This window comes from Balaenoptera borealis (assembly GCF_965194805.1).
Source record: "Balaenoptera borealis genome assembly, chromosome: 19".
NCBI classification, from domain to species: domain Eukaryota; kingdom Metazoa; phylum Chordata; class Mammalia; order Artiodactyla; family Balaenopteridae; genus Balaenoptera; species Balaenoptera borealis.
This window is the reverse complement of record NC_138878.1, coordinates 55,803,111-55,830,618: the sequence shown is the minus strand read 5'-3', so window position 1 is coordinate 55,830,618 and position 27,508 is coordinate 55,803,111. Positions and strand designations below refer to the sequence as shown.

The following is a 27,508-nucleotide window of genomic DNA, read 5'->3' as shown; positions in this document are numbered from 1 at the left end:
AGGAGGAGCAGGGAAGGGTGGTGGGGGCAGAGGGCAGCCAGGAGTCCCCAAGGCCTGTCCACACTGCCTGGAAGTCTGACCTCGATGCCTGTGAAGGAACTGAGCCTCTTTAGAGACTGAATCCAGCTATTTCGTGAATGACCTGGGGTGTGTTCCAAACACAAGGAGCGCCGGCTGTGAGCCCACTTCCCCAGGCCCTCCCCGCCACACGGCCTAGGCTGGGAATGGGAGGAATACAGGGGATGTGCCGCCAGAGATCCGCGTTCCCCACGATGGGTGAGATCCCATAAAAAGACACAGATGGAGGGCCACCCCAGCCTTGGGGAGCAGGGCCTGGAGTCGGCCACGTGGGAAGTGAGGAGCGGCCCGCTCTCCGTGCTCTGGCCACATAAGTGCCATCCTCCCCTCAGCAGGCCTCTGCACTGAGTGTGCCGGACAAGGACTCAGAAGGCAGCCGATGAGTAAGAGCGGACGGCCCAGGCTCGTGCCCGCTCCACCACTGCCAAGCTGTGTGCCCGTGAGCAGGTGACTCTGGGCCTCCGTGTCCTCATCTGCAAACTGGGGGTAACGATGGTCCCTATCTCCTGGGAGTGTTTGGACGATCGAACAAGATGACCCATGCAAAGCGCTTAGAACAGTGCCTGCAGCCAAGTGGGTCCTTGCTACTACAGGCTAGCTGCTGTTATTATTACTGGCACTGCTGTTGTTGTTGCTGCTGAACGAATAAAGGAAGGAACAAATAAAGGACAGAGGATGCTGAGCACCGTCTCCCAGAGCAAATGTGCCAGTCTGACTATCTCTGTTTAAGACTTTGCTTCTCCAGGGCTGGGATGGGGGAGCATAATGGGTCCCCGTTATGCTCTGATGACCCCTGCCCTCCCAAAGGACAGGGCCTGGGGCCCTCTCAGCCACCCTGTGTCCCCAGCCCTGCCCAGCACAGGGCAAGGCACAGCTCAGAGAGTGTGGCTGAATGCAGAGATGGTGTTTCCTTTACCCCGAGGTGCTCTACGCCCCCAGGGAGGCCAGGCGGCTCCTGTGGCAGCCCCAGGCTCGGGTGCCCCCCTCCCCGCCTGGCCAGGCTCAATAGGGCACAGACACAAAGGGCACTGCTGGTGTCCCTCACCCCCCGGAGGTGCCCAGGGTGGGGATGGATGCCACAACAAACCTGAGAGTGTGGGCGAGCCCCCAGGGACTGGGGAAATCAGATTAGACTTCATTCATTCCTCCCCTGAGGTGGGGCAGGAAGGAGGGAGGGGGCAACAGGCAGAAAAGAGGCTCCAGTGGCCTCCCAGGCCCCTCCAACCTAAGTGCTTCCCCTCCACACACACACACACACACACACACACACACACGCGCGCGCGCGCGCGCGCCCGAGACACAGAAGCAAATGAAGTCGCTCCACAGTGCACAGCTGTCCGCAGAGACTGACACAGACGTCCAGCCACACAACCACAGACACACAAGAACACACACACTGGTCGCATGGAAAAGTCCCCACGCAGCCTGAGACGGAGCAGCCGCTTGCCCCACACTACCCGGGCACCCTGCTGGCGGCTGTACAGGGGCCTGGGCACAGAAAGGAACATCCCACCCCGAGCCTCAGCTCCCGCCTCAGGAACACAGGCCCCAGCAAGTGGGCCGGAGGCAACTGTGAGGTGGCAATGGGAGAAGGTGGGGAAAGCAGTCTTAAGAGGGGTCTGGCTCAGAGGAAGTTCTCAGAATGGAAGGGCCGCAACACTGGGGACCCACGGCTGGGACCCCAAGAAGTCAAGGACCCGGGAGCCCCTCCACAATGTAAAGACCCGTACACCCCAGAGATGGAGGGACTCCGGAGAGACCTAGAGACACATACAAGGATCCTGGGGGAACCAAATGACACAACGATACGGACTTTAGCCACCACCTAGAAACACAGCCACATGCTTGCATACACATAATCCCACAAATGCTCCGTTATGGCTGGACTCACTTGGGGGAAGGCAGACCCCAAGACCCTCCACACACCTAGGAACCCTCCTGAGACAGAGTTAAACCATGAGATCCGCACACAGACCCAGGCATGCCCACAGCCAACTCCAGGGTCACCAGTGGCCCAGGGAGGCACAGCCCCTTGGAAACACCTCCATGCAGACCAGACCCCAGGAATGTGCTCCCACAGAGATGCTCGGGGGGGGGGGGGGGACCTGCGCAGAGGTGTGGGCTAAGCCCCAGCAGACAGACACCTGCCACCGCCAACACGGACACACACACGGCCACCCCGCCCCCGGCCCCAAGAAAGGTGTGGCCCCTGGCTCACGTGCTTACGCTGGCTCAGGTGGCTGCGTGTCCGGGCTGCCCTCCCGCAATCCAGGCAGCCCTCCCCCTCCTCCACTCCTCCCCAAGGCCTGGGCCAGCTCACCTCCACCATCCTCTTCCCTCTGTCCTGGGCCACCCGCAGTGGGGCAGGCCAGCAGACAGATGCTTCCAGCTGAAAGATCAGGGAGCTGGGATCAAGGGGTTCCCCTGGCCCACGGAAGAGAGCTGGCTGGGCCCTGCGCCCCGGCCTCCCTGGCAGTGGCTGGTGACGCGGCCCTGCCCTGGCAGGAGTTGAGCTTGGCTGTGGCTCCAGCCCATGGGAGGGGGAGGGGGAGGGTGGAGGGTGGAGGGAGGGACGGAGGGAGGCGGGGCTGAGCCTGGAAAGCCTGGGCCACGGGGCCCACAACTGTCCCAGCGGAGGGAGGGGCTGGGCAGGGACACAGGAGCAGGGGACCCAACCACAGCCCCTGCTTCGGCAGGGTCAGTCTCCCACCACACACACACACCCCCATCTCACTCCCTATGCCAGGCCAGGTGCCAGGGGCCAGGGAAGAAGTGGCTCAGCTTGGGGCTGAGTGCCCGAGAGTGGCTGGCGGGGCAGCCAGGTGTGAAACACTGGCTGGGGCTGTGGTGCAGGACACAGCGACGGGGGATGAGTGGCCCCTTTGACGGGGAGGGTGGCTGGAGATCCGGGGCTCGCTGTGTCCCCCTCTCCCCGCACACCCAGGCTGCAATGCCAGCAAGAGCCCCAGAGGGTGCAACGAAGGGGGCCCCTCCTGCTCCGCCCCACTCACCCATCAGGATGAACCCGAGACTTGCAGCCTCACCAGGGGAGAGCACGGTGAACAGCCGCCAGCCCCATGCCCCGGGCATACCTAGGCGTGAGAGCGGGGCTGGATGGCGGGAACGCGGAGAGGGAAGGGTGGGGACGGCTGGGACTCCCGTGTCGCTATGCTGGCTGTCTTGCCAGGATGTAACTAACCCTTCTGAAAATAAGTGGCCCAACTTGCCAGAGAACTTCCTCTGGGCCAGGTCCTGCTCTCAGCATCGACACACATTAAGTCATTTTAGCTCACCACTGCCCTAAATGGGCAGGTACTTTATCAGGCCCATTTTACAACAGAGGAAACTGAAGCCTGGAGAGGCTGAGTGACCTGCCCAAGTGGGCCGTCTGTCCCAGCGCCTGTGTCCTAGACCAGCCGCTCCGAGCAGGAGGCTAGGGGGCCCAGAACCCCTATGGCAGAACAGGAGAAAAGGACGCTCAGAGAAAGGGAATCTAGAGGGGGTTGTGCGGGCCCCGCCCCACCTCTGCCTCACACCTTCTCCCCCCTTCAGATCTCACTTTCTCTGAGATGCCTTCCTTGGCCCGGGGCACAGCTCCTGGCACGAAATCTGTTTCTTTCTGTCGCCCCTGTGGGGGGCAGGGGCCGGGGCTGCCCAGTTCATCCCTTTACTGCGGCCCCTCCTGCAGGAAGCCTTCCCTGACACCCCGGGCTCTATCCTGACCTGTTTGTCTCCCCCATTGGTTCACACATTTGCCCCACTCCTGGCACATACCAGGCAAGCCTGTCGGAGGCCCTGGCAATTCAGCAGTGAACAAACCAGACAAAACTCCCTGCCCTGGGGGCGGACGGAAGAGTAGGACTGCTCCCTGACTTGGGTGGGGGGCGGGTGGTCGTGTGAGCGGCGGCAATGACCGGATTCAAGCAGGGCCCTGGGCCCTGGCCAGGTACTCCGCTGACGGGGAGCCCAGGGAGAACAGTGAGTGAGCAGGTGGCCCGGGCGGCAGGTGGAGAGAGGTGCCCGGGTCCTTCCCACTCCGCTGCTCCGGCACCTACCACGGCTGCTGCCCATGCCGACTCCTCCAGGGCTTCATCACGGGGACCAGGACGACTCACTGGCTCCAAGCGCCTGGAAATCCCGTCTACCCCCTTCTGTCTACCACCTGCTCACTAAGCCAGGGGCTTCCAGCCAGGCCTGGGGCCATGGCAGGGCAGGTTTGGCCCCTCCCGCCCCCCCCCATGCCCCAGATCCCAGGCCACCCCCTCCCCCGTCAGGGTGGAGCACCTGTCAGGCAACCACCCAGAGAGGAGCCAAATGGGGCGGGCTCCCCAAACCGGACCGGCTGGTTTGGGCTCTGGTGAGGAAGGCGGTCAGGACTGGGCAGTTCTGACCAGCCAGGGAAACTAGGTCCCAAGGGAAGGGACAGGGGAGTGGGGGAGGAAGGAGGGAGCACTCCTCCTCCAGGAGGAAGTCTCACTGGAAACAAGGGGTCCTCCTGGGGACAGGCCTCAGGGGCAAGGAGAGGTCGGTTCAAGAGCCGCTCACACCGGAACAGATCTTCATTATCAAACTTTATAAACACACCCCAAGCTAGAGACTAAACCAATGAACCCCCATAAAATCCATCGTTCGGATTCTCAACTATTAACATTCTGCCACATTTAGGCTTCATCTATCCCCTCCCTTTCCTTTCCTTCTCTCCGTCTCAGTCTCTGTCCCTTTATAATATGGAACATAGTTCGAAAGCCAATGGCACCAAAGGGTAAACAGTGACAGGACGATGCCCTCCTGCCCTGCCCCACCCCAGCTCAGCCCTTGAGTCACCTCTACTAGAATTTGTTTTCTTTCTGAGAGAACTTATGCACACGTGTGTGTGCACACGCGCGCACACAGAGATACTTACACACTTTTTAAAAAGCCATAAATGGCAGCACACCACACATATGATTCTGCACCTTGCTTTTGCCAACAGCATTCCTTGGCTCCTCTGCGCCGCTGGCACCAGGAGGAGTTTGGCAGTATCCAGTCGAGGTGAAGACACACTGGGGACCTGGAAAGTGCTCTCCCACGTCTGCTCCCAGGCACACACGTGAGAAGGTTCACACAGCACAGTCTGAATCGGCGAGGGACTGAAAACAACACAAATGCTCGTCTACAGGAGATGGACGATGAACTGTGATCTACTAGCCTCATGGAACAGTACACGACAGTGAGAATGAATGACCCACAGCTACGTGTGGATGGATATCAAAAACAATATTAAACAGAAGAAGCAAAACAAAAACCGATACATCCTAGGACTTAGTTCAGAAATAGTTTAAAACCAGACAAAATGAAATATGCTCTTTAGGGATGCATACAGAGGTAGCAAAACCAAAGAGAAAAGCAAGGCAGCAACTGCCTCAAAAATCAGGGGAGAAGCTGCCTCCGGGGAGCAAGAGGGCTTGGAATGGGCTTCTGGGGGGCTGGCACCATCTGTGTCTTCAACTGGAGGCGGGGGTTACGTAGGTCTTCCCTTTAAAGTAACTAGTCATACTATACATTTTTGCCTTAGGTAGGCTAATAATTTAAAATAAAAAATATATATATGTCTAGTGATATTTCCATGCTTCCATCTCTGCAAAGCACAGCCTTGTTGCTTTAGCAGCTGTGTGGAAGGGCCACGATGTCTTGAGCCAGTCCCCATGGGGCCAGGTCAGTGGTTTCCAGGCATTTGCTCTCACAAAGGGTGCAGCACTGATAACCGTGTGCAGATGTCATTTCACAGGTGTGCCAGCATGTCTGTGGGGCAAATGCCTACAAGTGGGATTGCCGGGCAAAGCTCAGCACTGCCAAGTTGCCGGTTCTCAGCCCCTCCCTCGGCCTCACGCCCTGGGTGTTGTCAAACTCTCCCATCTTCCCCAGTCAGACAGGTGAAATCTGGCCCCTCAGCCTAGTTTTCATTTGCGTTTTTCTACTTAGTAATTGTGCATCCTTTCATATTTATAAAAGCACCACAATTCCTTTTCTGCTAAGCGTCTCTTCAAAGCCTTTGCCTCCTGCACGTCGCGCGGCATGGCCAAAAAAAAAAAAAGTTTGATTTTGGAACTTTCTGGGTCCGTGCTTCCAATGCAGGGGGTCTGATCCCTGGTCGGGGAGCTAAGATCGCACATGCCATGTGGCATGGCCAAAAAAAAAAAAAAAAAGCCGTTTCCTATTTTTCTGCAAGGGTCAGGGAGACCTCTGTGAACTCACCCCAGCTATCCCCATGTCTCCAGCCTCATCTCCCCAGCACCACCCCCAACCACGGGCTCCTTCCCACATTCATGGAGTTCGTCAATAGAAATCCAATGTGCGTCCACCAAGTCCAGTCCCGGCTGGCGTGATGGTGCAGCATGGTCCCTGCCCGCTGGGGCCTGCAGTCCAGCATCGGCTGATGAAGTGTGAAATCCCAGCGGAGACGGGTGGCTGGAGGGCTGAGAGCGCGGGGGAGGCAGGCTGGAGCAGGGCAGGAGCCAGGCCACGGGGAGGCGGGGGAGCAGGGGCAGGTGCTGAGGACGGGCTGGCATTTGGGAGATGTAACCCTGGCTGCCTTGTCTGTGGAGGATGGGATCAAGGGGGCCTGAGCGGGTGTGCGGACAAGTGACGAGACGGAAGCAGTGCTCCAGGAGACTGATGAAAGCAGCCAGGATGGCTGGACACGGAGAGAGGGGCACAGACCAGAGCTACGTCTGCCCCCAAAAAAGCAACGCTTGTTGATGAGTCAGATATGGGGGCTGAGGGCAAGGCAGGTGCCAAGGGTGACTTTGAAAGTAGGTAAGCCCTGGTGCCATCTTCCACGCAAGGGAGTGCGAGAGGGTCTCCAAATATGCCAGGCCCAGGCCCTAGAAGAACTCAATTGTGAAAAAGGTGAATAAAATGGGAAGACTCACTTTCCCCAGTAGTTTCCCCGATAGTTTAAGACCAGCTGTACAGGCACAGTAATCAAGACAGTGGGGATAAACACAGTAATCAAGACAGTGGGGATAAACACAGAGCCCGGTGAACGGAATAGAGAACCCAGAGACGGACCCTTACAAATACACCCAACTGGTTTTTAAAACATTGATTTTTTTCACTGTGGTAAAATATACATATTTATCTTTTAACCATTTGTAAAGTGTACACTTCAGTGGCATTAAATACATTCACAATGTTGTGTAACCACCTTCAAGGCCTATGCCTCAAACTTTTTCATTATCCCCAACAAAGACCCTGTACCCATTAAACATTAGCTCCCCACTCCCTCCTTCCCCCCAGCCTCTGGTAACCTCTATTCTACTTTCTTTCTCTAGGAATCTGCCTGTGCTAGGTGGAATACGTAAGTGGAATCTCACAATATTTCTCCTATGTCTGGCTTATTTCACCAAGCATGTTTCCAAGGTCCACCCACATTGTAGCATAAATTAAAACTCCATTCCTTTTTATGGCTAAATAATATTCCATTGTGTGTATGCAACAAATTTTGTTTATCCATTCATCTGTTGATAGACACTTGGATCGTTTCCACTTTTTAGGTATGGTTAATAACGCATCTATGAACATTAAAGTATACAAATATCTGTTCAAGTCTCTGCTTTCAGTTCTTTTGGATATGTACCTAGCAGTCGAATTGCTGGGTCATATGGTAGTTCTATATTTAACCTTTTGAGAAACCACCAAACTGTTTCCCACAGCAGCCGCACCATTTTACATCCCCACCAGCAATCCACAAGGGATCCAATTTCTCTGCATCCTCACCAATACAGGTTATTTTCCTTTTTTCTTTTGATAATAGCCATCCTGGTAGGTGTGAAGTGGTATCTCACTGTGGTAACTTATTTTTGACAAAGAAGCATAAGCAATTCAATGGAGGAAAGAGCATTTTCAACAAATGGTACAGGAACAATCAGACATCCATATGCTAAAAAATGAACCTTCACCTAAACCTCACACTCGCACAAACCTTAATTCATAATGGATCACAGGCTTAAAAATAAAATGTAAAACTATAAAACTTTTAGAAAGCAAACAAATCTTCAGGATCTAGGGCTAAGCACAGAGTTCATAGACTTGATACCAAAAGCATGACCCATAAAAGGAAAAATTAATAAAGTAGACCTCATCAAAATTAAAAACTTCTGCTCTGCAAAAGTCCATGTGAAGAGGATAAAAAGCCACAGATTGGGAGAAAATATTTGCAAGCCACATATCTGACAAGCGATTAATATCTAGAAGTGATAAAGAACTCTCGATACTCAACAGTAAAAAAAACCAAACAATCCAATTAGAAAATGGGCAGGAGACATGACACATTTCACCAAAGAGGATACACAGATGGCAGATAAGCTCATGAAAGGATGTTCAACATCATTAGCCATTAGAGAAATGCAAATTAAAGCCACAATGAGTTATCATTACATGACTATTAGAACAGCCAAAATAAAAAATAGTGATAACACCAAATGCTGGTGAGGACACAGAAAAACTGATCACTCATACACTGCTGGTGGGAATGTAGAATGGAACAGTCATTCTGGAGAACAGTTTGGCGGTTTTGCATCTACCTTACTTTCCAGCAGTTGCACTTATGGGTATTTGCCCCAGAAAAACGAAAATTTACATTCACACAAAAACCTGTATGAGACTGTTTATGGCAGCTTTATTTCTAATAGCCCCAAACTGGAAACAACCCAGATGTCCCTCAGTGGGTGAATGGTTCAATAAACTATGGCACATCCACTGTTGAGCAAGAAAAAGGAATGAACTATCGACACAGGCAACAACCTGGATGAATCTCCAGAGAACTATGCTGAGTGAAAAAAAGCCAACACCAAAAGGTGACGTACAGTATGATCCCATTTACATAACGTTGAAATGAGAGAATTATAAAAATGGGGAACAGATAGATGAGTGGTTGCCAGGAGTTAGGGACAGGCCAGGGAGGAGATGTGGCTATAAAAAGGCATCAGGGGGGATCCTTGTGATGGAATGTTCTATATCTTAACTGTATCTGTGTCAATATCCTGGTTGTGGTCTTGTACTAACCATAATTTTGCAAGATGTTACTATTGGGGGAACTGGGTAAAGGGCACAGGGGCTCTCTCTGTGTTATTTCTTACACCTCCAAGTTAATCTACAATGATCTCACAATGAAAAGCTTAATTAAAAATATTAATAATTTATTGAAAATGCCAGACCCTTTCCCACCTTAGAAGATGCTATTCATTCTCCTTGGAACGCACAGCTTTCCACACACTAACTCCTACTCCTCTTACAGCCCTCAGCTCAGATGTCGCCTCCTCCAGGAAGCCTTCCCTGATTTCCTAGGGTGGAGCCAGGTCTTGCTTCAAGTTCTCGGGGCTTCCTCCACCAAAGCCATGACACTCAGGTCTGTGCTTTCCTCAGGGTCACTCTGGGCTGTCACTGCTTAGTGCTGTGTCTTTCTCCCATCACTGGACATGAGGGCAGGGCCTCGGACAGACAGGTCACCATCCTGTCCCAGGCATCAGCCAGCACAGGGCTGGACTCAGAGGAGGCACACAGTGAAAGAGTGAGGGACAATAATGACAATTAATACTCTCAGCTAACACTTGTTAAGAGGTTTCTATGTGCTAGCTCTCTTTTGAGTGCTTTACATGGATAAAATAACCTTTATAACAATCTCATTTTACAAATGGGGAAAATGAGGCCGAGGGGGGGCTGGAGGGGAGCCACGAGCCCAAGGTCACCCAGCTAGTAGGTGGCGGAGCTGGGTAGCAAACCCAGGCCTTCAGATCCAGAGCCTTTGATAGTCATCTCCACCCCACAGGGCTTCTCCATGAAAGGCTGGATGAGACTGGCTAACAGGGGAAGCAGAGGGGCAGAGGAGGCAGGGGAAGAGAAGAGACCCTCCCTGCACCCAGCCCCCAATCCATTCCCACGTGGAGGGGGGGTCTCACCCTTCTCCAGGGAAGGCCCCTCCGCGGAACTGACAGACCTGGGATGGTACCAGAACCCCCTTCACACCTTAACAGGTGTCAGGGAAGGCCCCTTACAGGTCAAGGGCCTATAGCTGAATCCCAGTTGTCAACCTGGGAAGCTGGCAGTGCCCTCTATGGACAGGGAGTACCCACCTTCATTTGAGGCAGTGGTGTCACACCCAGCTGGAGCAGGGGGTGGCAAGCCGAGAGGAGCCCCAGAGCGCCCTCCTGCGGCTCCACCGGGGCAGGGCTGCTTTCATCTGGCTACGGGGAGGGGCTTCCATCTGACCCGTGCTGGGGAGCATTCCCACTGGCATGCGACTTCACTTATCCACCCTATTGAGAGCAAGCCGCAGCTGAGTGCTGGCGGTCTGGAACCATTTACATAGTTTTAAAACCTGCAGAACAATACGGGATACTGTTTATGGAAGCAACAAGGAAGCACAGCGAGTACCTGCGGGAGGGGACCCAGGGGACTTGAACCGTGGCAAGCGTTTTTCTCTCTGAGTTGGGCAACAGGCCCAAGGGAGTCCCGCAGGTGATTCTCTGATCTCTTGAGGGCAACTGTAATCTTTCATGATTCACAAACGAACAGGCAACAATTAAAAGGAAGAAAACAGGGCTGAATTTATTTGATAAACCTGGAAAGAGCACACGAAGGAGGGGGCTTCTAGGGTGCTGGCAACGCTTGTCTTCTTGATCTGGGTGGTCGTTAGAAAGGCGTGTGCTTTATAATTACTCACTAGACTGAACAGGGAGGTCTTACGCAGTTTTCTGTGCATGTGTCATATTTTACACTCTGGTGCAGGTAACACCAGGGGTAGCAATTCTGACAGCTGGAAGCTTCCTCCATACCTGCAGGTGTCCACAGACAGTCTCTTTTGCTCTCTCTCTGTCCATCTCTCTCTCTCTCTCTCTCTCTCTCTCTCTCTCTCTCTCTCTCTCACACACACACACACACACACGCGCGCGCACACACACACACACACACACTCCCAAGGCTGTAACTGCTGCCGCGATCAGAGCAGTAGCCCTCCTTGGCCCCTTGCAGCTCTTGGCCTGTTTCCTGCAAAGGAGACAAAGGCCTGGAAGCAGCCAGACTCCGCCTCAGCCCCAACACCCAGGTCTCTCCACGTGCCCAGCACTCTGGTGTCCTGCGCGGATCACACTCCCCGTGGAGCCTTTCTGGCCACGGGGACGTATCTATCCACGGCGTCCCTAGCCTGGGGTGCCACAGCCGGTCACCCAGAGTGGAAGGAGTTAGTTAAGATTTGGTAGAGTCCCCAGGGTGGGGACAGCCCTAGCTGGCTCACCTGTGCCCTGCGCTGGAGACACAGGACACCAGCGAGGCCAGCTACAGAGCCTCACGTGCGCGCACCACACTAGTGCAAGACAAGGCAGTGAGCAGGGTGCTGTGAATGCCTCCATGTTGCGGAGGAGGAAAGTGAGGCTCAGAGAGGGGAGGTGCTGGCCCAAGGTCACACAGCATGTATCAGAGCCAGGATTCCATGGCAGGTCTGACCCAGGCCAGAGTCCACTCACTTAACCACGTTCAGGCTCTTATTCGGTCTGTACTCAACAATTCTTTATTATGCACTCAGTATGTGCCAGGCATTGTTTTAAGCACTGGGGATACAGCAGTGAGTAAGCTAGTCCCTCCTTCCCAGAGATGACATCCTAGTGAGTGAGGGAGTTAAGACAACACAAAAGTAAACAAAAAAGTACGTAACAAGTGGGAGAGGGGACGGTGGGGGGAGGGGTGTCTCTGAGGGGGCGGCATTTGAGCCAGAGCAGGGGAAGTGAGGGAGCCACGTGCGGATCTAGGGAAGAGCTTTCACGGTGGAAGGAACCACAACTGCAAAGGCCCGAGGACTGAAGCCTGCCTGGCACATTCCAGAATGCCCGAGGAGGCCAGCCAAGGAGGCTGGCGTGGCAGGAAGGGAGGGAGGGTGGAAGGGGAGAGTGGCCCGGCTGAGGTCAAAGAGAGTCTACACTAAATGCAGAAGAACAGCAGCTCCTGGAGCCCAGGCCTCTTGACCACAGCCCTCCAGGGGAGGTGTGGTCCCCCTACCAGCATCATGTTACAGAGGAGGAAGCAGGTGGGGGATGGGAAAGCTTCCCAGGGTGGCCCTGCTGGCCAAGGGCAGAGCTGGGGCAGGAGTCCCTAAAGCTTAACCACCAGGCCAGGCTGAAGAATGGGGGTGCGGCTCGGGGTCAGGGATGGCTCTCAGCTGGGGGCCTCTGGTCCCAGCAAAGCAGGAGCCCAAAGCTGTGCACTTATGACGATGGTTCACTGGAAGCCAGGGGCTCACACACAGCCCTTTGCTCCCAGGCCCCGGTCGTTCTGAAAGTCAGGCCTTTGGGTTCCTCCTGCTCTGCTCTGCTGTAGCTGGGTACCAGCCTTACTAGGAGTGACTTAAGCATTTTTTTTTCAATCCACTCACTTAAAAAAAACAAAACCAAAACTTCATTTATTTTAAAATAGTCACTCAGACACAAATGTTGGCCTGATGTTCCTACAGAGCACCACCTATGAAATAAGGGAACCTGAATCCAATAGCGCCTCTAGGCCTAAGGCCCAATATACAGGAAGTACAGGGGACAAAGGAACATGTGAAATGACACCACAAGGATGCATCAGTGAGATCCAGAGTGTGGAAACTTCCAGAGGAGAGAGGACCAGGGTTTTTGATGGATCAAGGACCCAATAAGCAAGCACAGGAAAGAGCCGACAGGGGAAACCCTATAGACTACAGAAGACTTAAGGGGCCTATCAAGCAAACGCAAAGCAGACCTTGCCTGGATGCCAAGTCAAACAAACACACTGAAAAAGGATGATAGGACAACTGGCGAAATGTGAGGGTATTAAGGAAGTATTGGTTCTTTTTCTCCTGTGACAATGGTATTGTGTGTGTGTGTGTGTGTGTGTGTGTGTGTGTGTGTGTGTGTGTGTGTGTGTGTGTTTTAAAGATTCCTTATCCCTCATGGGCAAAAAAATCTGAGATATTTATGGCTGAAGTCTATGATGTTTGAGAATTGCTTCAAAAGAATCAGGGAGGTGGGGATGGGGTACAGATGAAAAAGCTGGTGGTGACTGATAACTGCTGAAGCTGGGGACGGGGACGGGGAAGTGGGGAGGGCATCAGACCATTCTTCAGAGCATGTGTGGACACTTCAATTATACAAAGGTTTTAAATGTTTTGCAAAAGGAAATGTGACCTAGTCATAACAGTGAAGAATTATGGATCGCTCACCCCGTGAACCTTAATTACTAAATCCAAACACATATCCTGCCTCTAATAACTGTAACAGTAATCACGGCACCAGTAACCAGAATGACATAATGATGACAGCCCTGTGCTGAGCGTTACACACACGCTGACTCACTTAATTCTCGCAGCTACCCTGGGAGGCAACAAGAATCCTTCTCCTCCTGCTCCAAATGGGAACCAGTGCAGAGAGGCCCAGGGCTCAGGGCCTGGCCTCAGGTCACAGAGGAAGCTCTGCTGGAGGCGGTGAGGCCGGCAGGGGGAGCTGGATGCCCAGCCCTTGCCGGGATGGGGCCGGGGAGAGGAGGCCAGGGCGCCCTTGGTGACTGGGGACACACAGGGGCACTGGACTCTTGGTCCCCCCCGTTCCCATCAAATAATAACGGCTCCTGCAATGCAATATTCACATCTTAGCACAAACCTTTCCTGAAATTGAACCATGAGCCACCCCCCGGGAGCCTGAAATGGTCACCAGCAACAGATGACAACACCAGATCTGGGGCCCACGGGACTTGTTAGGCTCCACCCCCCTGGATGGTCCTCCCCGCGAGGTTGCAGAGCCAGCCCCAGTACCCCCTGCCCCTGACCATTAGCGGGATGGGTGCCCTGCCTCCCACCCTCTCCCACGCCGGGTGCCAGGAGCAGCAAGGGAGGCTGGAGTGCGGTGACGTCAGCATCCTTCCCGTCCTTGTCCTGGGCCTGTAGAAACCATCTCCCCTCTGTGGCTTCAGCAGGATCCTGGCTCTAAACAGGGAAGCTAAGGAAGCCTCTTCAGGGGAGGAGGGAAGCAGAAATTGAGGGAAAGAGGGAGAGAGAGGAGGCAGAGACACAGGTAGAGAAAGACAGGAGCGGGGCGGGGACAGGAGAGAGCTACTCAGACAGGGGCCTGGAGGGCCCAGGGATGGGAAGACAGGACAGCGACAGAGGCTGCACCGCCAGGCACGGACACCTTCTTTGGGCCTCAGCTCCCTTGTCAGTAACATGGGAATAATAATCATATCTTCCTATAGTGTGCTTATGGAGGTGACATGACTTAATCACGCCATGTCAGAAACCCAGGAAAGTGCCCAAACATCACAAAAGCTAATACATGTCTTCTATCATTCTGTAAGCCAGTGGCTCTCATCTTGGTTCAGAATTGCACTAGAGTCACCCAGGGAGTTTTGAAAAAACCTCACAAAACCCAATGCTCAGGCCCCACAGCCAGAGATTCGGATTCAAATGGTCTGACCCTGGACCCCCGCATGGATGCCTGCACCAGGTAACCCTAATGTGTGGCCAGGGGTGAGCACGGGATTAGGGGTGGGGGGCCTGGACACAGTCCCAGGCCTGCGTCCTCGAGGGGTGGTGTAAAGTGAGACAGACTGATGGGGGTGTAGGCCTGAGGGGCTGAAAGGGAAAGGGCGGGGCAGGGTGAGCACCCAGGAGGCCCCCCTCTCTGCCTGCCCACCCTCCCCCACCTTAGCCACCGGGAGTCTGGGGCCTGCTGAAGAATGCAAGGAATGAAGCCAGGCCTGGCACGGCCATCTCCAGGTCCCCTCCCCCTTCACAAACTCCCAAGAGCCCTTCCTTGGTCAGGCCACTGGCCAGATTGCCAACCACCTCCCCCGGGAAGGCCTCAGCAATCACTCAGTCCTCCGGGCCTGAAGCCCGCGCCCAGCCCTCTCCTCAGAGCACCCATCCTGAACCCCTTCTCCTCTTGGGTCCTCCGCAAACCCAGTGCTGGACCACAGGGCGCAGCCCAGGCGCGAAGCACTTATCAGTGGTGGAGGGAGTGACGCTGACAGCCAGCCTGTGGCTGGAAGAGTTTATCACCTGCTCTGGGGGCAGGAGTGGCCTGAGAAGGCTTCCCAGAGGTGGTGACCTTTAGGCCAGGACCCAAAGAATAAATGAGGTGAGAGCACTAAAAAAAGGCCAGAGAGGCTGAAGTGCAGCCAGCAAGGGAGGGGGACAGGGCCTTGCTGACCAGAGGCGGGACTGGGTCCCCCACCACCCCAGCAGTGGGAAGCATAGAAGGATTTTAAGCAGGGCGGGGACCTACTCTGACCTCTCCGGCATCTGCTGCCCTCCACTCCGTTCTCTCCCAGGGATGGAGAACCGCAGCTGGCCTCCTGGGGGTGCCGGGGTATCCCCAGATCCTGCCATGGCCACGGAGTAAGGGCTGGGCCCTGGCTCCTTCCCGCCACGCTGTAAGGAGACCCCAGCAGTGCTGCTTCCTGCATCCCTGAGCCTGTTTCCCGATAATTAAATCGTAAGCTGATTAGTCAAGGAAAACCTTTAATTAGCCCTTGAAATCATTCAGGAAAATTACAACCTCCTCTCTGGCACCCTGCCTGCCCTCTGCCAGGGCCCAGGGGCGGTGCCAGGGAGAAAGCAGGGAATGGGGGAGGTGGGCTCCTGTCTCTGCTGTGAGAGCCTCACCCAGCAAAGCCAAGCCCAGTGAACAAGGCGCCTCGTGGGAGAGGAGGCCGCAGGCTCCCCCGCCACATCACACAGTGCCTTGGAATAAATCCAGCAAGCGGCGGGCAAGGCCCAGGCTGGAAAAGTGTGATACTCTGCTGAAAGACATCAGAGAAGACATAAATAAATGGAGAGACAGACCACATTCATGGACTGGGAGACTCAATGTCACGTCTGTGTGTGTGGCAAGATGCTTGTCTCATATCTAAATGGAATTATGAAACGTCAAATGGCCGAGACACTCGGGAAGAAGGACGTGTGGAAGGGCTTGCTCTCCACACCATCGAGACTTACTGTCAACTATAGAAATTAGGACAGTGGGGTACTGACCCAGGAATAGGCAAACCAAGCATGAGAAAGGAAGAAAGTACCCAGAAACAGGCCCACTTATACAGACAGAGAATTTATGACACAGGTGGCAGGGGAGATATGCTGGTTTGTAATAAATGGTACATGGATGACTGGGGATCCAGATGGAAAATGTGAAACTGGGTGCCTATCTCACACCACACACACACACACACACACACACACACACACACATACACACTCCAATTCCAGCACAAAGGAAGACTAAATGTGAAAAGTAGAACTATAAAACTATAAAGGAAATGGGTGATAACTGACTGCATTAAACTTAAAGGCTTCTGTTCATCAAAAGACACAATAAAAAAAGTGAATGGACTTCCCTGGTGGTCCAGTGGTTAAGAATCTGCCTTCCAATGCAGGGGACGCGGGTTCGATCCCTGGTCAGGGAACTAAGATCCCACACGCCGCGGGACAACTAAGCCCACACGCCACAACTACTGAGCCCGTGGCCGCAACTAGAGAGCCCACACGCCACAACTAGAGAGAAGCCTGAGTGCTGCAATGAAGAGCCCGTGTGCTGCAAGTAAGACCTGATGCAGCCAAATGAATAAATAAATATTAAAAAAAAAAAGTGAAAAGACAGGCCATGGACTGAGAGAAGGCAGGAGTACCATCTAGGAAACACATGTTCTTGACCAGAATCTAGAATTTAACTAACAGAAATTCTAAATAAAAATGCAGACAGGGAATTCCCTAGCGGTCTAGTGGTTAAAAAAAAAGTACAGCCAGCTAGAGGAAAAAGAGGCAAGTGACGCGAATGGGCCCTTCATAGGAGGGGCGCTCCAGATGTTTGAGGAGCATGTGAAAAGCTGCTCCAACACCCCGAGGAGATACCACCACATCAGGTTAGCACCAGCCGGCAGGATGGACCCAGCACTCACCACTGGTGCCACCCTCAACTCCCTCATCTCTGAAACGGGTCGAATCCTTCCAGGAAGGACTGAGTAGAAACAGCATGAGAGTTGTGTGCGGGCACTGGGCCTGGCATGTGCAAACCCGCGATTAGTTCTCCCTATTAATCAGCCTCAGGAATAAGGACTCCCCAGGCCCAAGGTCTTTTCAGGTCTTCTCCTGCCTCTGAGCTGGGAGGTCGGGGGTGTGGCCAGAAGGTTGAGAGTCCAAGAGATAGGCTCCATCTGGGTAGCAACTGGGTCTGTTTATCTACCACAGTATCCCTGGAGGCCACAAAGGGCCAGGCACTCCAGAGTATTTGTTGGAAAAAAAGGTAATAAACCAATCACCTTCATATTTCTATGCCAGGCACTAGGATAAGTATGTTAGGAGCAGAACTTTACACATGCCCTAGGACACCCAGAGGAGCCTCAGTTCTAGAGGAAGAAACTGAGACATGAAGAGGCTCGCGTGGCTGTCAAGATTGGAATCCAGAGCAGTGGGAGAACGCCAGTCTTCCTTCGACTCCTGGAAGGCGCCCTGCGCTCTCCCGCCTGGGACCTCCGCACAGGCAGCTCCCTCAGCCTCGTTCACCCTCCTCCTCCCTGAGTTCATCCTTCATGCAATTCCTCCTTAGGAAAGCCTGCCCTGTAATTCTCACGTTGGGGGCAGGGCGGGCGGGTGGGGGAAGCACACCCCCCCCCCACATCACACACTCTGGCAGTGACACTCTCTGCTTATTACGGCTTGTTCATTCATTCGGCCCACCAGTGTTTATTGAGCGACGACTACGAGTCAAGCCCTGAGACACAACAAGGGACGCAAGAATCCCCCCCACGGCCATGAAGCTAAGTTATTCGGGGCAGGGCGGGGGGCGGGCTGAGAGGACACTAACCCACACGCCTACAGTCATAAGGGAACAGCAGTGATACCGAGTGGACCCGAGTGGACCCGGAGAACCAGGCAGGGGAAGGTGGGGAGAGAGACGGCGCTACTGCAGACGGGAGTCAGGGAGATCTGCCTGGATGCAGGGATGCGAGGTGCTGCAAACACAAGGGAGAAGCCTGAACAGAGGGCCTGAGGCAGGACCAGCCTGGAATGTTCCAGGAACTGGCGGCAGGAGAGGAGTGAAGGCGAGCAGGGAACCTGGGCCAGGATCTTGCGGGGCCTTGGAGGCGTTTCCCAAAAGAGATGAAGCCACGGGAGGGCGCCCAGCAGGGCAGGGAGCCCCTGGCTGGGCGTGGGGACAGACTGTGGGGGCAGCGGGGGAGCGAGGAGGCTGCCAGCACGGTCCAGGCAGGAGGGGAGGGTGGCTGGAACCAGGCGGTGACAGCAAGGAGTGGGAGGCACCAGGTTCTAATTTGAAGGCAGAACAGCTGGCTTTCTCGACGTCGTGGATGTGGAGGACGAGGACAAGGGGAGCCAGGATGACGCCAGATTCCCGGCCCCATCGAGAGGACGGGTGGGGTGCCCGTGAACGAGGCAGGGGTGCTGGGAGAAGATGGGGCTTGGGAGTCTGGTCTACTTTACCTGTCTCCGTGTCACTCTTTGGTCAAGGTCTGGGTCGCCTGCCAGACTGAGCCCAGCGAGGGAGGCTGCTGTGTTCACCTCCGGGTCCTGGAGCCCGGGGCCCCAGCACAGGGCTTATCAACGAGTAAGCACTTGACTCCCACAGGTGGGATGGGTAAGAGCTGGCATGGAGAGGAACGCGGGGAGGAGAAAAGGACAAGAGGACTCATCTCGGCAATAAGAAGCACACTTGTCACTTCTGTAGGAGAAGAGAATATAAAATGTTCCAAGGTCGGTTACAAAGTCTGAGAGACCCAGCACAGGGGAGGAGCAGCCGCTGCCGGGCGGGCGCGCAGTCACGGCCGCTCTGGACGCTGCGCGGCGGGCTCTGCTAAGCGGGTGAGACGCGACCCTCTGAGCTGAGCACCGCAGCCCGGACGTGATCCCTGGAGAAGTGCGTGCACACAGGCCCCAGCAGACGCGTTCAAAGAGCGCGGTCACCCCCGCGCAGCAGGGGCGGAGAAGTAAGTTATGGTTAGAAGGCTGCCCAGCAACGAGGGCGAACGAACCACCCACACCCACAACCACATGGCTGTGCCTCACAGACCACGGATGAGGGAGGACAGACCCCCACGAGGATGTGCTGCAGGGGTCCATTTATGTGGAGTCCCCGGGCAGGCGAGGCGGCAGGCTATAACTCAGGATGCACACCTGGTAAAACCTCTGGAAAAGCGGGGGCCTGGTGACCCCCAAGGTCAGGGAGGTGGCCTCTACTGGGGTTGTGGTCAAGAGGGCGTGGGAGGCCCCTGGGGTGCTGTGTTCGCAGTCTTCGCCCAGGTGTGGTGAAATGCTGCTCACCTTATAATTACCTGTTAAACTGACATGGGCACTGATGCACTTTTCTATAGGCATGTTACCCTTCACTACTGTGGAAGGTTTAAAGAGGTGGAATTATCAAGGTACATAAATGCACAAATAATCTGAGGCCAGATTTGGAGGGAGGGAGAAGGGAGCTGGGGAGGTGGCTGTAGGCAGCAGAGGCGGGGTCCCTAGGGAGAAAGAAAGCGAGAGAAAGAGCGCGCGTGCGTGCGTGCGCACAGGACTTGCGGGGTTGTCCTCACCTGGGGGACGGTAGGAGCCCAGCCCTCCCGCAATGCCCTACTTCCTCCCCATTCCCAGCACTCGCGTGGAGGGCTGGCAGGAGGGGCGGGGGAGGGGGAGGAGGCCCAGGCGGCTTCCCCATGTGTGGGAGTGGCCGAAAGCCGCCAGGGGAAGCAAGCCGCCAGGGGAAGCAAGCCGAAACTGCCACACAATGCCGCTTTATCAGGAGTTTCCAGGGCCGGGCTGGGGCGCCGGGGCGGGAGCAGAGGGCCCAGGAGGGAGGCTCTCTATGCAGGGCCCCTGCCCGGCGTCTGCACCTGCCAAGGTGTGCCCTCCAGAGCTCCGCTGCAGCCGGCTGGGAAGGGAGGAGCCTTCTAATCCCTCCGCTCAGTTAGCGGGTGGCAGAGGGAGCCCGGGGCCAAACCCCAGCCCTGCTGGCTCTGACACCAGGCTGGTCTCCCAGGTTCTCCATTTCCTCCCCTTAAAAGAGGGATAATAAGAACATCTACATATAGGACTTCCCTGGTGGTCCAGTGGGTAAGACTCTGGGCTTCCACTGCAGGGGGCCCGGGAACTAAGATCCCACATGCCGCTAACAAAAAACAACCACCACCAAAAAAACAAGAACATCTACATCTTGGGGTTGCTAGGAGGATGTGATAAGTTCGTTCACTCAAAGCACACAAAACAGTGCCTGCTAATACTAATAATATAGAGTAATACTATGAGTACTAATACTAGCAGCTATCCGTCTTTGAACACTTACTATGCATTTTGTCTGAGTATGCATTTATATCCTCAAAACAACCCTATAAAGGAGGTATCATTATCATCCCCATTTTATAGATGAGGACGCGGAGGCACAGAGAGGTGAACTGACTTGCCTGGGATCACACAGCTAAGAGTGGCAAAGTTGGCTCCAGAGTCTATGCCCTCAATCTCCACTGCATCCGACAGGTTAAGAGCTCCAGATTGGAGCCAGGCAGGCCTGGATTTGAGTCCCAAATCTGCCACTCACTCGCTGTGGGGTTTCCAGCCTATGCCTCAGTTTCCTCTTTTTAGGGAAAGCAAAAATATCACAAATAGACAGGAAAGGAAGTCCAGATGGCTTTCAACAAACACAAAGATGCTCCCCTTTACTCATATTAAAATCAGGGGACTTCCCTGGTGGTCCAGTGATTAAGACTCTGCGCTTCCACTGCAGGGGCCATGGTCGGGGAACTGAGATCCCACATGCCGTGTGGTACGGCCAAAAATAAAATAAAATAAATAACAAGAATAATTTTTAAAAAATCAGAACCACAATAAGGACCACTTGGCACCTGCCTGACTGGCAGAGGTCAAAGTATCAGGTAACACCCATCCACATGGTGAGAACGTGAGGAGACCCTGGTGGCGCCACCAGACTCTGGGAGTGGGGTGCAAACAGGAGCATGCTCTCAGGCAGACCGGGACACTGTCAGCAGAGCTACCGGGGCACACATCTCAGACCCCCGAGCACCTCCAGAGGTGTGCCACAGCTCACACGCGTGGGGGGGACACCATGCCACGGAACCTCACACAGCCACAGAAAGCACGAGGAAGCCCTCTACATCCTGACACAGAACTTAAGAGTGAAAAATGCAAGGGGCAGGACAGAATACAAACATGGGAAGTCGGCTCCATGTGAGCAAAAACAAAAGCGGGGGAGAACATGTGCAGGAACAAACACCCAAGAAAGAAAAGAAACCGGGAACAATGCTGTCTCTGGGAAGGGGCCCGACCATTGGGGTGGGAAAGAGACTTTATCGCTGTATACCCTTCTGTGCTGTGCGTGGTTTCTCAACTGCAAATAGGTAATACATGCAGACAGGGCAAAAATGGGCCTTCTTAAAATTAAAATGCAGGAAAAGAGAAATGAGGTTAATAGCACCTCCTCCTCAGGGCTCCGGGCCGAGCCACGGCGGGATGCTCATAAAGCACACATCTGGCGCCTGACACTCAGGGAGCTGGCGGCTAGCACAGAATCACGAGGGGCTGGGAGCAGGCGAAGAGGAGGCTGCAGCCCAGAGGGGAACACGTACCATGAGCTTACTATGTACCAGGTAATGTGCTAAGCACTCGACAGCACGGTTGCCTCCAATCCTCCCGATAGCCCATTTAACAGGTGAGGAAGGTGAGGCCCGGGGACGCTCTGGCTCTTCCAGTAGGGGGTCGGGCTGAGGGACGAGTGAGCGGAATGTGTGGCCCTGGCAGGGAAGGTGCCATTGGGCAGGACCAGAGGGCCCTGTGAGACAGGCTGCAGTGAGTGGTGGCTTCTGACACATCTGCCGTAGCTGGCTCCCCTGGGACCTGGGAAAGCTCCCCTTCTGACCCTCCCTGCCCCCCTCCACCAGCGTTCCTGTGGGCCAAGGCAGCTGGCAGACAATAAGCCCCAGCCCCGGATGGGTGGCTGGGCCGGGAAGGGTCCCATTTCCCTGGCTGTGACTTGGAAGGAGACTGCTTCCTGCTGGCAGCATCTGTGGCCGCCCGGCTTGGGTGATGGGAGAAACAGCTGCTGGGGACACCCCGACCGGCGTCTGGCCAGGAAGTCTGGCTCACTGTGAGCCAGCAGGACAAGGAGGGGTGAGGCAGTGGACAAGAAAGGGAAGGGGGCTGTGGGAGGTCCTGAGGGAAGTAGGGACACAGTGCCCAGAAACCACCCAGGCTGAACAGGCCCCCGAAGAGTTTCTATCTAAACAGGAGCCTGGAAGAACAGGAAGTAGCCTTGTCTTATCAAGACCACTTCCAAAACACTGCAGGGCAACTGCAACCAGCAGTGATTCTGGAGCCCGAGGGCCTGGAGTTCAGTCCTGCCTCTGCCACTTGCCTGCTGTGTGACCCTAGGCAGGTCATATATCTCTCTGGGTCTCAATTCTCTTACCTCTAAAAAGGGGTTGATAACAGTACCTACCTCGTAGGTTGTTGTGAAGATCAAATGAGTCCATATGGGTAAAGAACTCACAATCTTGGCCAGCACACGGGACCCTCCTCCAACACCACCACCCTCATGCTACCCACTCTCTTCTGCTTGGACTAACCCAGCAGTCTCCCGTCAGGTCTCCTGGCCCCCACCCTCCCTGATCTGCTCCCCACATGGCAGCCTGAGCAATCTTTATAAAAGGCAAAGCAGATGTTGCTTAAGGCCCTCCGATGACTCCCATTACACACAGAATGAAGTCCACACTCCTCACCCCAGCCTGTCACCCCCTGCTGTATCTGCCACACCTCCCCACCTCCTTGACCTCACTGCCAGCTCTGCCACACTGGCTTCCTTGGTGGGACCTGAACATCCCAAGCTCCTTTGGACCTCAGGGCCTTTGCACTTTCCATACCTACTACCTGTTCTGTTCTTTCCAGCTCTTCCCGGGCCTGGCTCCCTCTCGTCAATCAGATGTCTCCTTCTCCAGAAAGCCCTTGTGCTGGTTCCCAAGGCTGGGTGAGACGCCTCCTCCGGATTCCTACCGTCCCCGTGCGTCCCCCATCCCAGCCCCAACCATTCTGCTCGTGCATCCCCATCCCAGCCCAGCCGCTGTGGGCCGGCACTGTCTGGGGACAGGTCTGTCTCCTTCACTGTCCTGTAACCCACGAGGGCAAGGCTTGGACTGTGTTGGTCACCACTGGGACCAGTGATCTGACACACACGAGTGTATCAAGGCTTTGCCCATCCCTTCCCGAGCTGCACCTCCTTCCTCTTTGCCTCCTTCCTGAGGAGGTTTAAGTCAGTACCGTTTCCCTTCCCAAATGTCAGTCCTGGGAGATGATCCCCAAGGAGAGTTGGGTCAAAGTTTCAGCCACTGTCCTGGATACCCTAGAGGGCGAAGGTCAAAGCCCAGCCTGCCTTCTCCTCTGGGTGTGAGGGCTCAGCAGGTGTCAGGCCCCAGCCAAGCCCGTCACATGAACCATCCCCCTGTTTCCAACCAGCCTGGGGTGAGGGGGGCAGGCAGGTGGCATAAAACCTACCACCTCATGGCTGAGTAAATTGTTTCAGCAAGGGCCGCAGACTTGCCCGAAGCAGGACACGGAGGCAAGGGAACCCTCAAGCACTGCTGGGAAGCACGTTGGTACAAACGCTTAGAGGAGCAATTTGGAAGGTCCAGCATTTCCACTGCGAGACATATGCCTAAGAGAGACTCTGGCCGTGGTACACAAGGAAACATGTCTAGAATGTTCATTGCAGTGCTGTTCGTTACAGTCCCAGTGGGAACCACCTAAATGGCCACCGAAAGGTGAACGGGTAACTCCTGTGTGTCACCAATACAAAAAGAAACGCAGAAAGGGAAAACGAATGACCTGCTCTAGACCGACACACGTCCACGTGGAGAAAAAGCCAAACTAACGCAGAGCAGAAGAGGCAGGCTGTTTACTGTGGTACCATTTATATGATCTGTGAAACTGTAAAACGGTGGGCAACGCTGGCTCACCATCAGAACCACGTGCCGATGCTGGCCCCACCCCAGACCAAGCCAGAATCTCTAGGGTGGGCCTGGGCAGCAGTATTTTTGAAAGCTCTCCAGGTGACTGCAATATGTAGCCAGGGTTGAGAGCTATTACTTTTTTGTTTGTGAATCCATCGGAGGGCAGGAACAGTAGGAAAACCTGCAGAGAAAGGCTGGACACCAAATCCAGCCCAGTGGCTACCGCTGGGAGGGAGGACGGGAGGGGAGGGCGGGGCAGAGAAGAGGGGCCTTTAACTGTATTCACTGCGTGCTCTGTCCCAGGCTGGACACTGGAAGCGTGGGTGTTTTGCTACATTGAAAGCTCTACTTTTTTCCCTAGTCTAAAATGTATCACAGGAACAAAACTGGCAAATAAGAAATCACTTGCCCAAGGTCCCATGGCTGGTAAGTGATGGGGCAGGAACCCGACTGTGGGTGTCTAGTGCCAAAGCCCTATCGTTCCCCCATTATCTGTGCCAAGCCCTGAGATGCTGAGCGAGCTGCCGCCGTGAGGGCCCGAGGCTGGCTGGCCTCATAGGGCTGCCTGGCCCTGTACCCACCCAGTGACCCTGCCAGAGCCAGGTGGGGGAGGGGTAGCTGCCAGAGTAAGCCAGGAGGCAGGTGGAGAGAGGCCCGGCCACCACCTCTGAGGCCCTCCTCAGGTAGCAGTAGCGGCAGCGGCCTCAAGACCAGTGCTTACACAGCACCTACTGTGTGCTAGGCCTTGGGCCAAGCGTTTTATGCTCTGCATCCTCACAGCAGTTCTATGAAGTAGTCACTATCATTATGCCCATTTTGCAGAGGAGGAAACTGAGGCCCAGAAAAGTTAAGCGACTCGCCCACGGTTACACAACCTGTGAGTGATGGATGTGAGCCAGGCATCCTTGCTCCAGTGTCCGCTCTCTGAACCACTCCCCAGTAGTGTCTCAGAGCTCCACACACACAGGGCAGCTACTCATCTGCCCCTGCTCCACTGCCCACCCTCCTCCAAGGCCAGGAACCCTAGGGGTCTCACACAGGCTACATGCTGCCAACAAGCCCCCAACTCTGCATCCCTGACCTCCCACTCACGCCTTTTCTTCTGCCTGGTGCACCCTTTCCCATTCCTCCTACTCATCCTTCAGAGCTTGCCCAGGGGACTTTCCAAGGGACAGAGTACCAGGCGCAGGGTCTGGGCACTCTCCTGGTGCTCTGAGCATGTCCTCGCAGGCCACGTCACTGCTGGTAGAGATGTAGCCATGTGTCCGCTCCCATCAAGGGACACTGAGGGCCCTCAGGGGTCAGGGGCTCTGTGTGTCTTGTCCACTGCTGCAGACCCAGCACTCAGCACCACGCCCAACGTTCAACCACCACCAACCGAGCCCCCTCCGTGGACCAGGCAGTGCTTCAAGTCGGGATTCAGGGAAAGAACAACATGGAGAAATTCCTGCCCGTGAGGGGCCCACATTCTAGTGGGAGGCAGACAATAAACCGCGTGTTGATAAATAAGTTAAAGACCTAGTGAAGGGCTGGGAGAGAACACTAGTGAGATAAAGAGTGTGTGTGGAGGGCGGCTGGGAGTTCCCTGGTGGCCTAGTGGTTACGATTCAGCGCTTTCACTGCAGAGGTCTGGGTTAGATCCCTGGTCCGGGAACCATCCCACATGCCACACAGCACGGCCAAAATACCACAAAACACTGTCTGGGGGCAGGGTGGTCCTGGTCAGGCTGTGAGTGAGTGGCTCGTGAGTGAGAGGGTGCAGAGTGGGGAAGAGATTCCAAGCAGAGGGAACACGAAGGTCAAAGACCGGGAGGCAGGCATGAGCCTACAGAGTTGAAGAACAGCAAACAGGCCAGTGTGGTTGGACCTCGGGGAGGGATGCGGGAGAGCAGGGAGAAAAGAGGTGGCAGTGACTGAGGATCGTGAGGAGAGGCTGGGGTTTTAAGGGCAGAGAACACCCAACTTTGTACAGGGCACCACCCAACAACACCCTCCCCAGACAGGAGCCTGCCAGACTCACGTGGACTCCGGGCCACCCACAAACACCCCATCCCATCGGCCCAGGGGACCCTCTCCTCCCAAATCACACCCTTCCACGGAGACCAAACAGACAATCTGTTCCTGCCCAGGGAGCGGCCCAGCCTTGCCCAGCCCCCTGCTTCCACGAACAGACCTCTGGCAATCTACAGTGTGGAGACCAGAGGCAGGAGCTCTGGAATCATTCAGATCCAGCCTGGAATCTGCCTCCGTCACTTAGCAGAAGCTCTTTGAGCCTCACTTTTTGTGGCTGTGAAGTGGGTGTGTCTAGATTGTAGTACAATAAGACCAGGCGCTGAGCACAGTGTCAGCCCTCATTAAGTATTAAGCAACATTATGAGTATTTGAGAGGCAGCAGAGCATAGAACTCTGGGCCCAGAACTCCAGAGTTCCAATCTCAGCTGCAAAACTTACTCATGAGGTGGCCCTGGGCAAATCACTTAGCCTCTTAATAATGGCACCAAGCCCATAAGGTTGTGGTCAGGATTAAATACATGGAAAGCGTTTAGAACAGGGTCTGACACATAGTGCTTTATGAGTGCTTGGAATTCTTTTCATTATCTGCGGGAGGGGGGCTTCCTTCTCCCCCACCAGAAAGCACCTTTGATTTCTTTCTTGAATGTCCTACCCCTCCTCTCCAGCAATATGTCCCACTTGGGTTTTAACTCTTGACCCTTGGGAACATCATCTCTCGGGCCGTCAGATTCTGATTTTTGCTCGCTTTGGTCACACCCCACCTTTGATCCCATAAAGATGCCCCCCAACCTAAATCTCCTACATTTGCTCCACTGGCTGCTGCCTTAACTCCAACCCGCCGCCCCCACGGTTGTGACCTCTGACCCTCGTAGGCACATCCTCCCATCAAATTATTAATTTGACCCCCCTTTTTTGACATTCACTCCGTGCCCCTCCAACGAACTCCCACTTCAAATTTCGAATTTTGCGCCCCCCTTCGCCACGCCCCCTTCGTTAGTCTGACCTCTGACCTCCTATACATCTCCCTCCCTCCCGCTCAGCGTAGACCCAAGACCCCCCGGACGCGACCCTTCCCTCCACAAGTGAACTTTGACCCCAGCGGCCCCGCCCCCTACTCGCCTGAACGCTCTACAACCGCCCGGCGCACCCCAATCCCCTGGCCAGACCGCTTATCCTACCGGCTCGGCACCGCAGTCGCTCGCGGCCTAGCTGCTCGGCCCGGAACTCGGCGCCCTCACGCCGCCCTCAGCTCTCTCGCGCCGCCGCCACCACGGCCACTGCCGCCGCCATGTTGAATCCCCAACGAACATCCGGGGCTTTCCCCCCTCGCCGTCCACCAGTCCCCATAGCAACGGGGCTGACTGGGCCGGGGGCAGGGCCCGCTCAGGGGCGGAGCTGGGCTCCGGGCAGCGCCGCTCCAGCC

The 27,508-nt window shown here is 55.1% G+C and overlaps 1 protein-coding gene across 2 annotated transcripts in view; it reads right to left on the bottom strand.

Annotated features, from left to right (window-relative positions):
• The window catches only part of PAK4 (p21 (RAC1) activated kinase 4), a 45,958-nt gene extending 18,560 nt beyond the window's left edge, over positions 1–27,398 (bottom strand). The window contains exon 1 of one of the 2 annotated variants that reach the window (XM_082370262.1): positions 27,264–27,398. The gene's annotated coding sequence lies outside the window, so the exon portion shown is untranslated. The remainder of the gene's footprint in view (positions 1–27,263) is intronic. The other variant, XM_082370261.1, reaches the window with a different exon arrangement.
• Between the last annotated feature and the right edge of the window lie 110 nt (positions 27,399–27,508).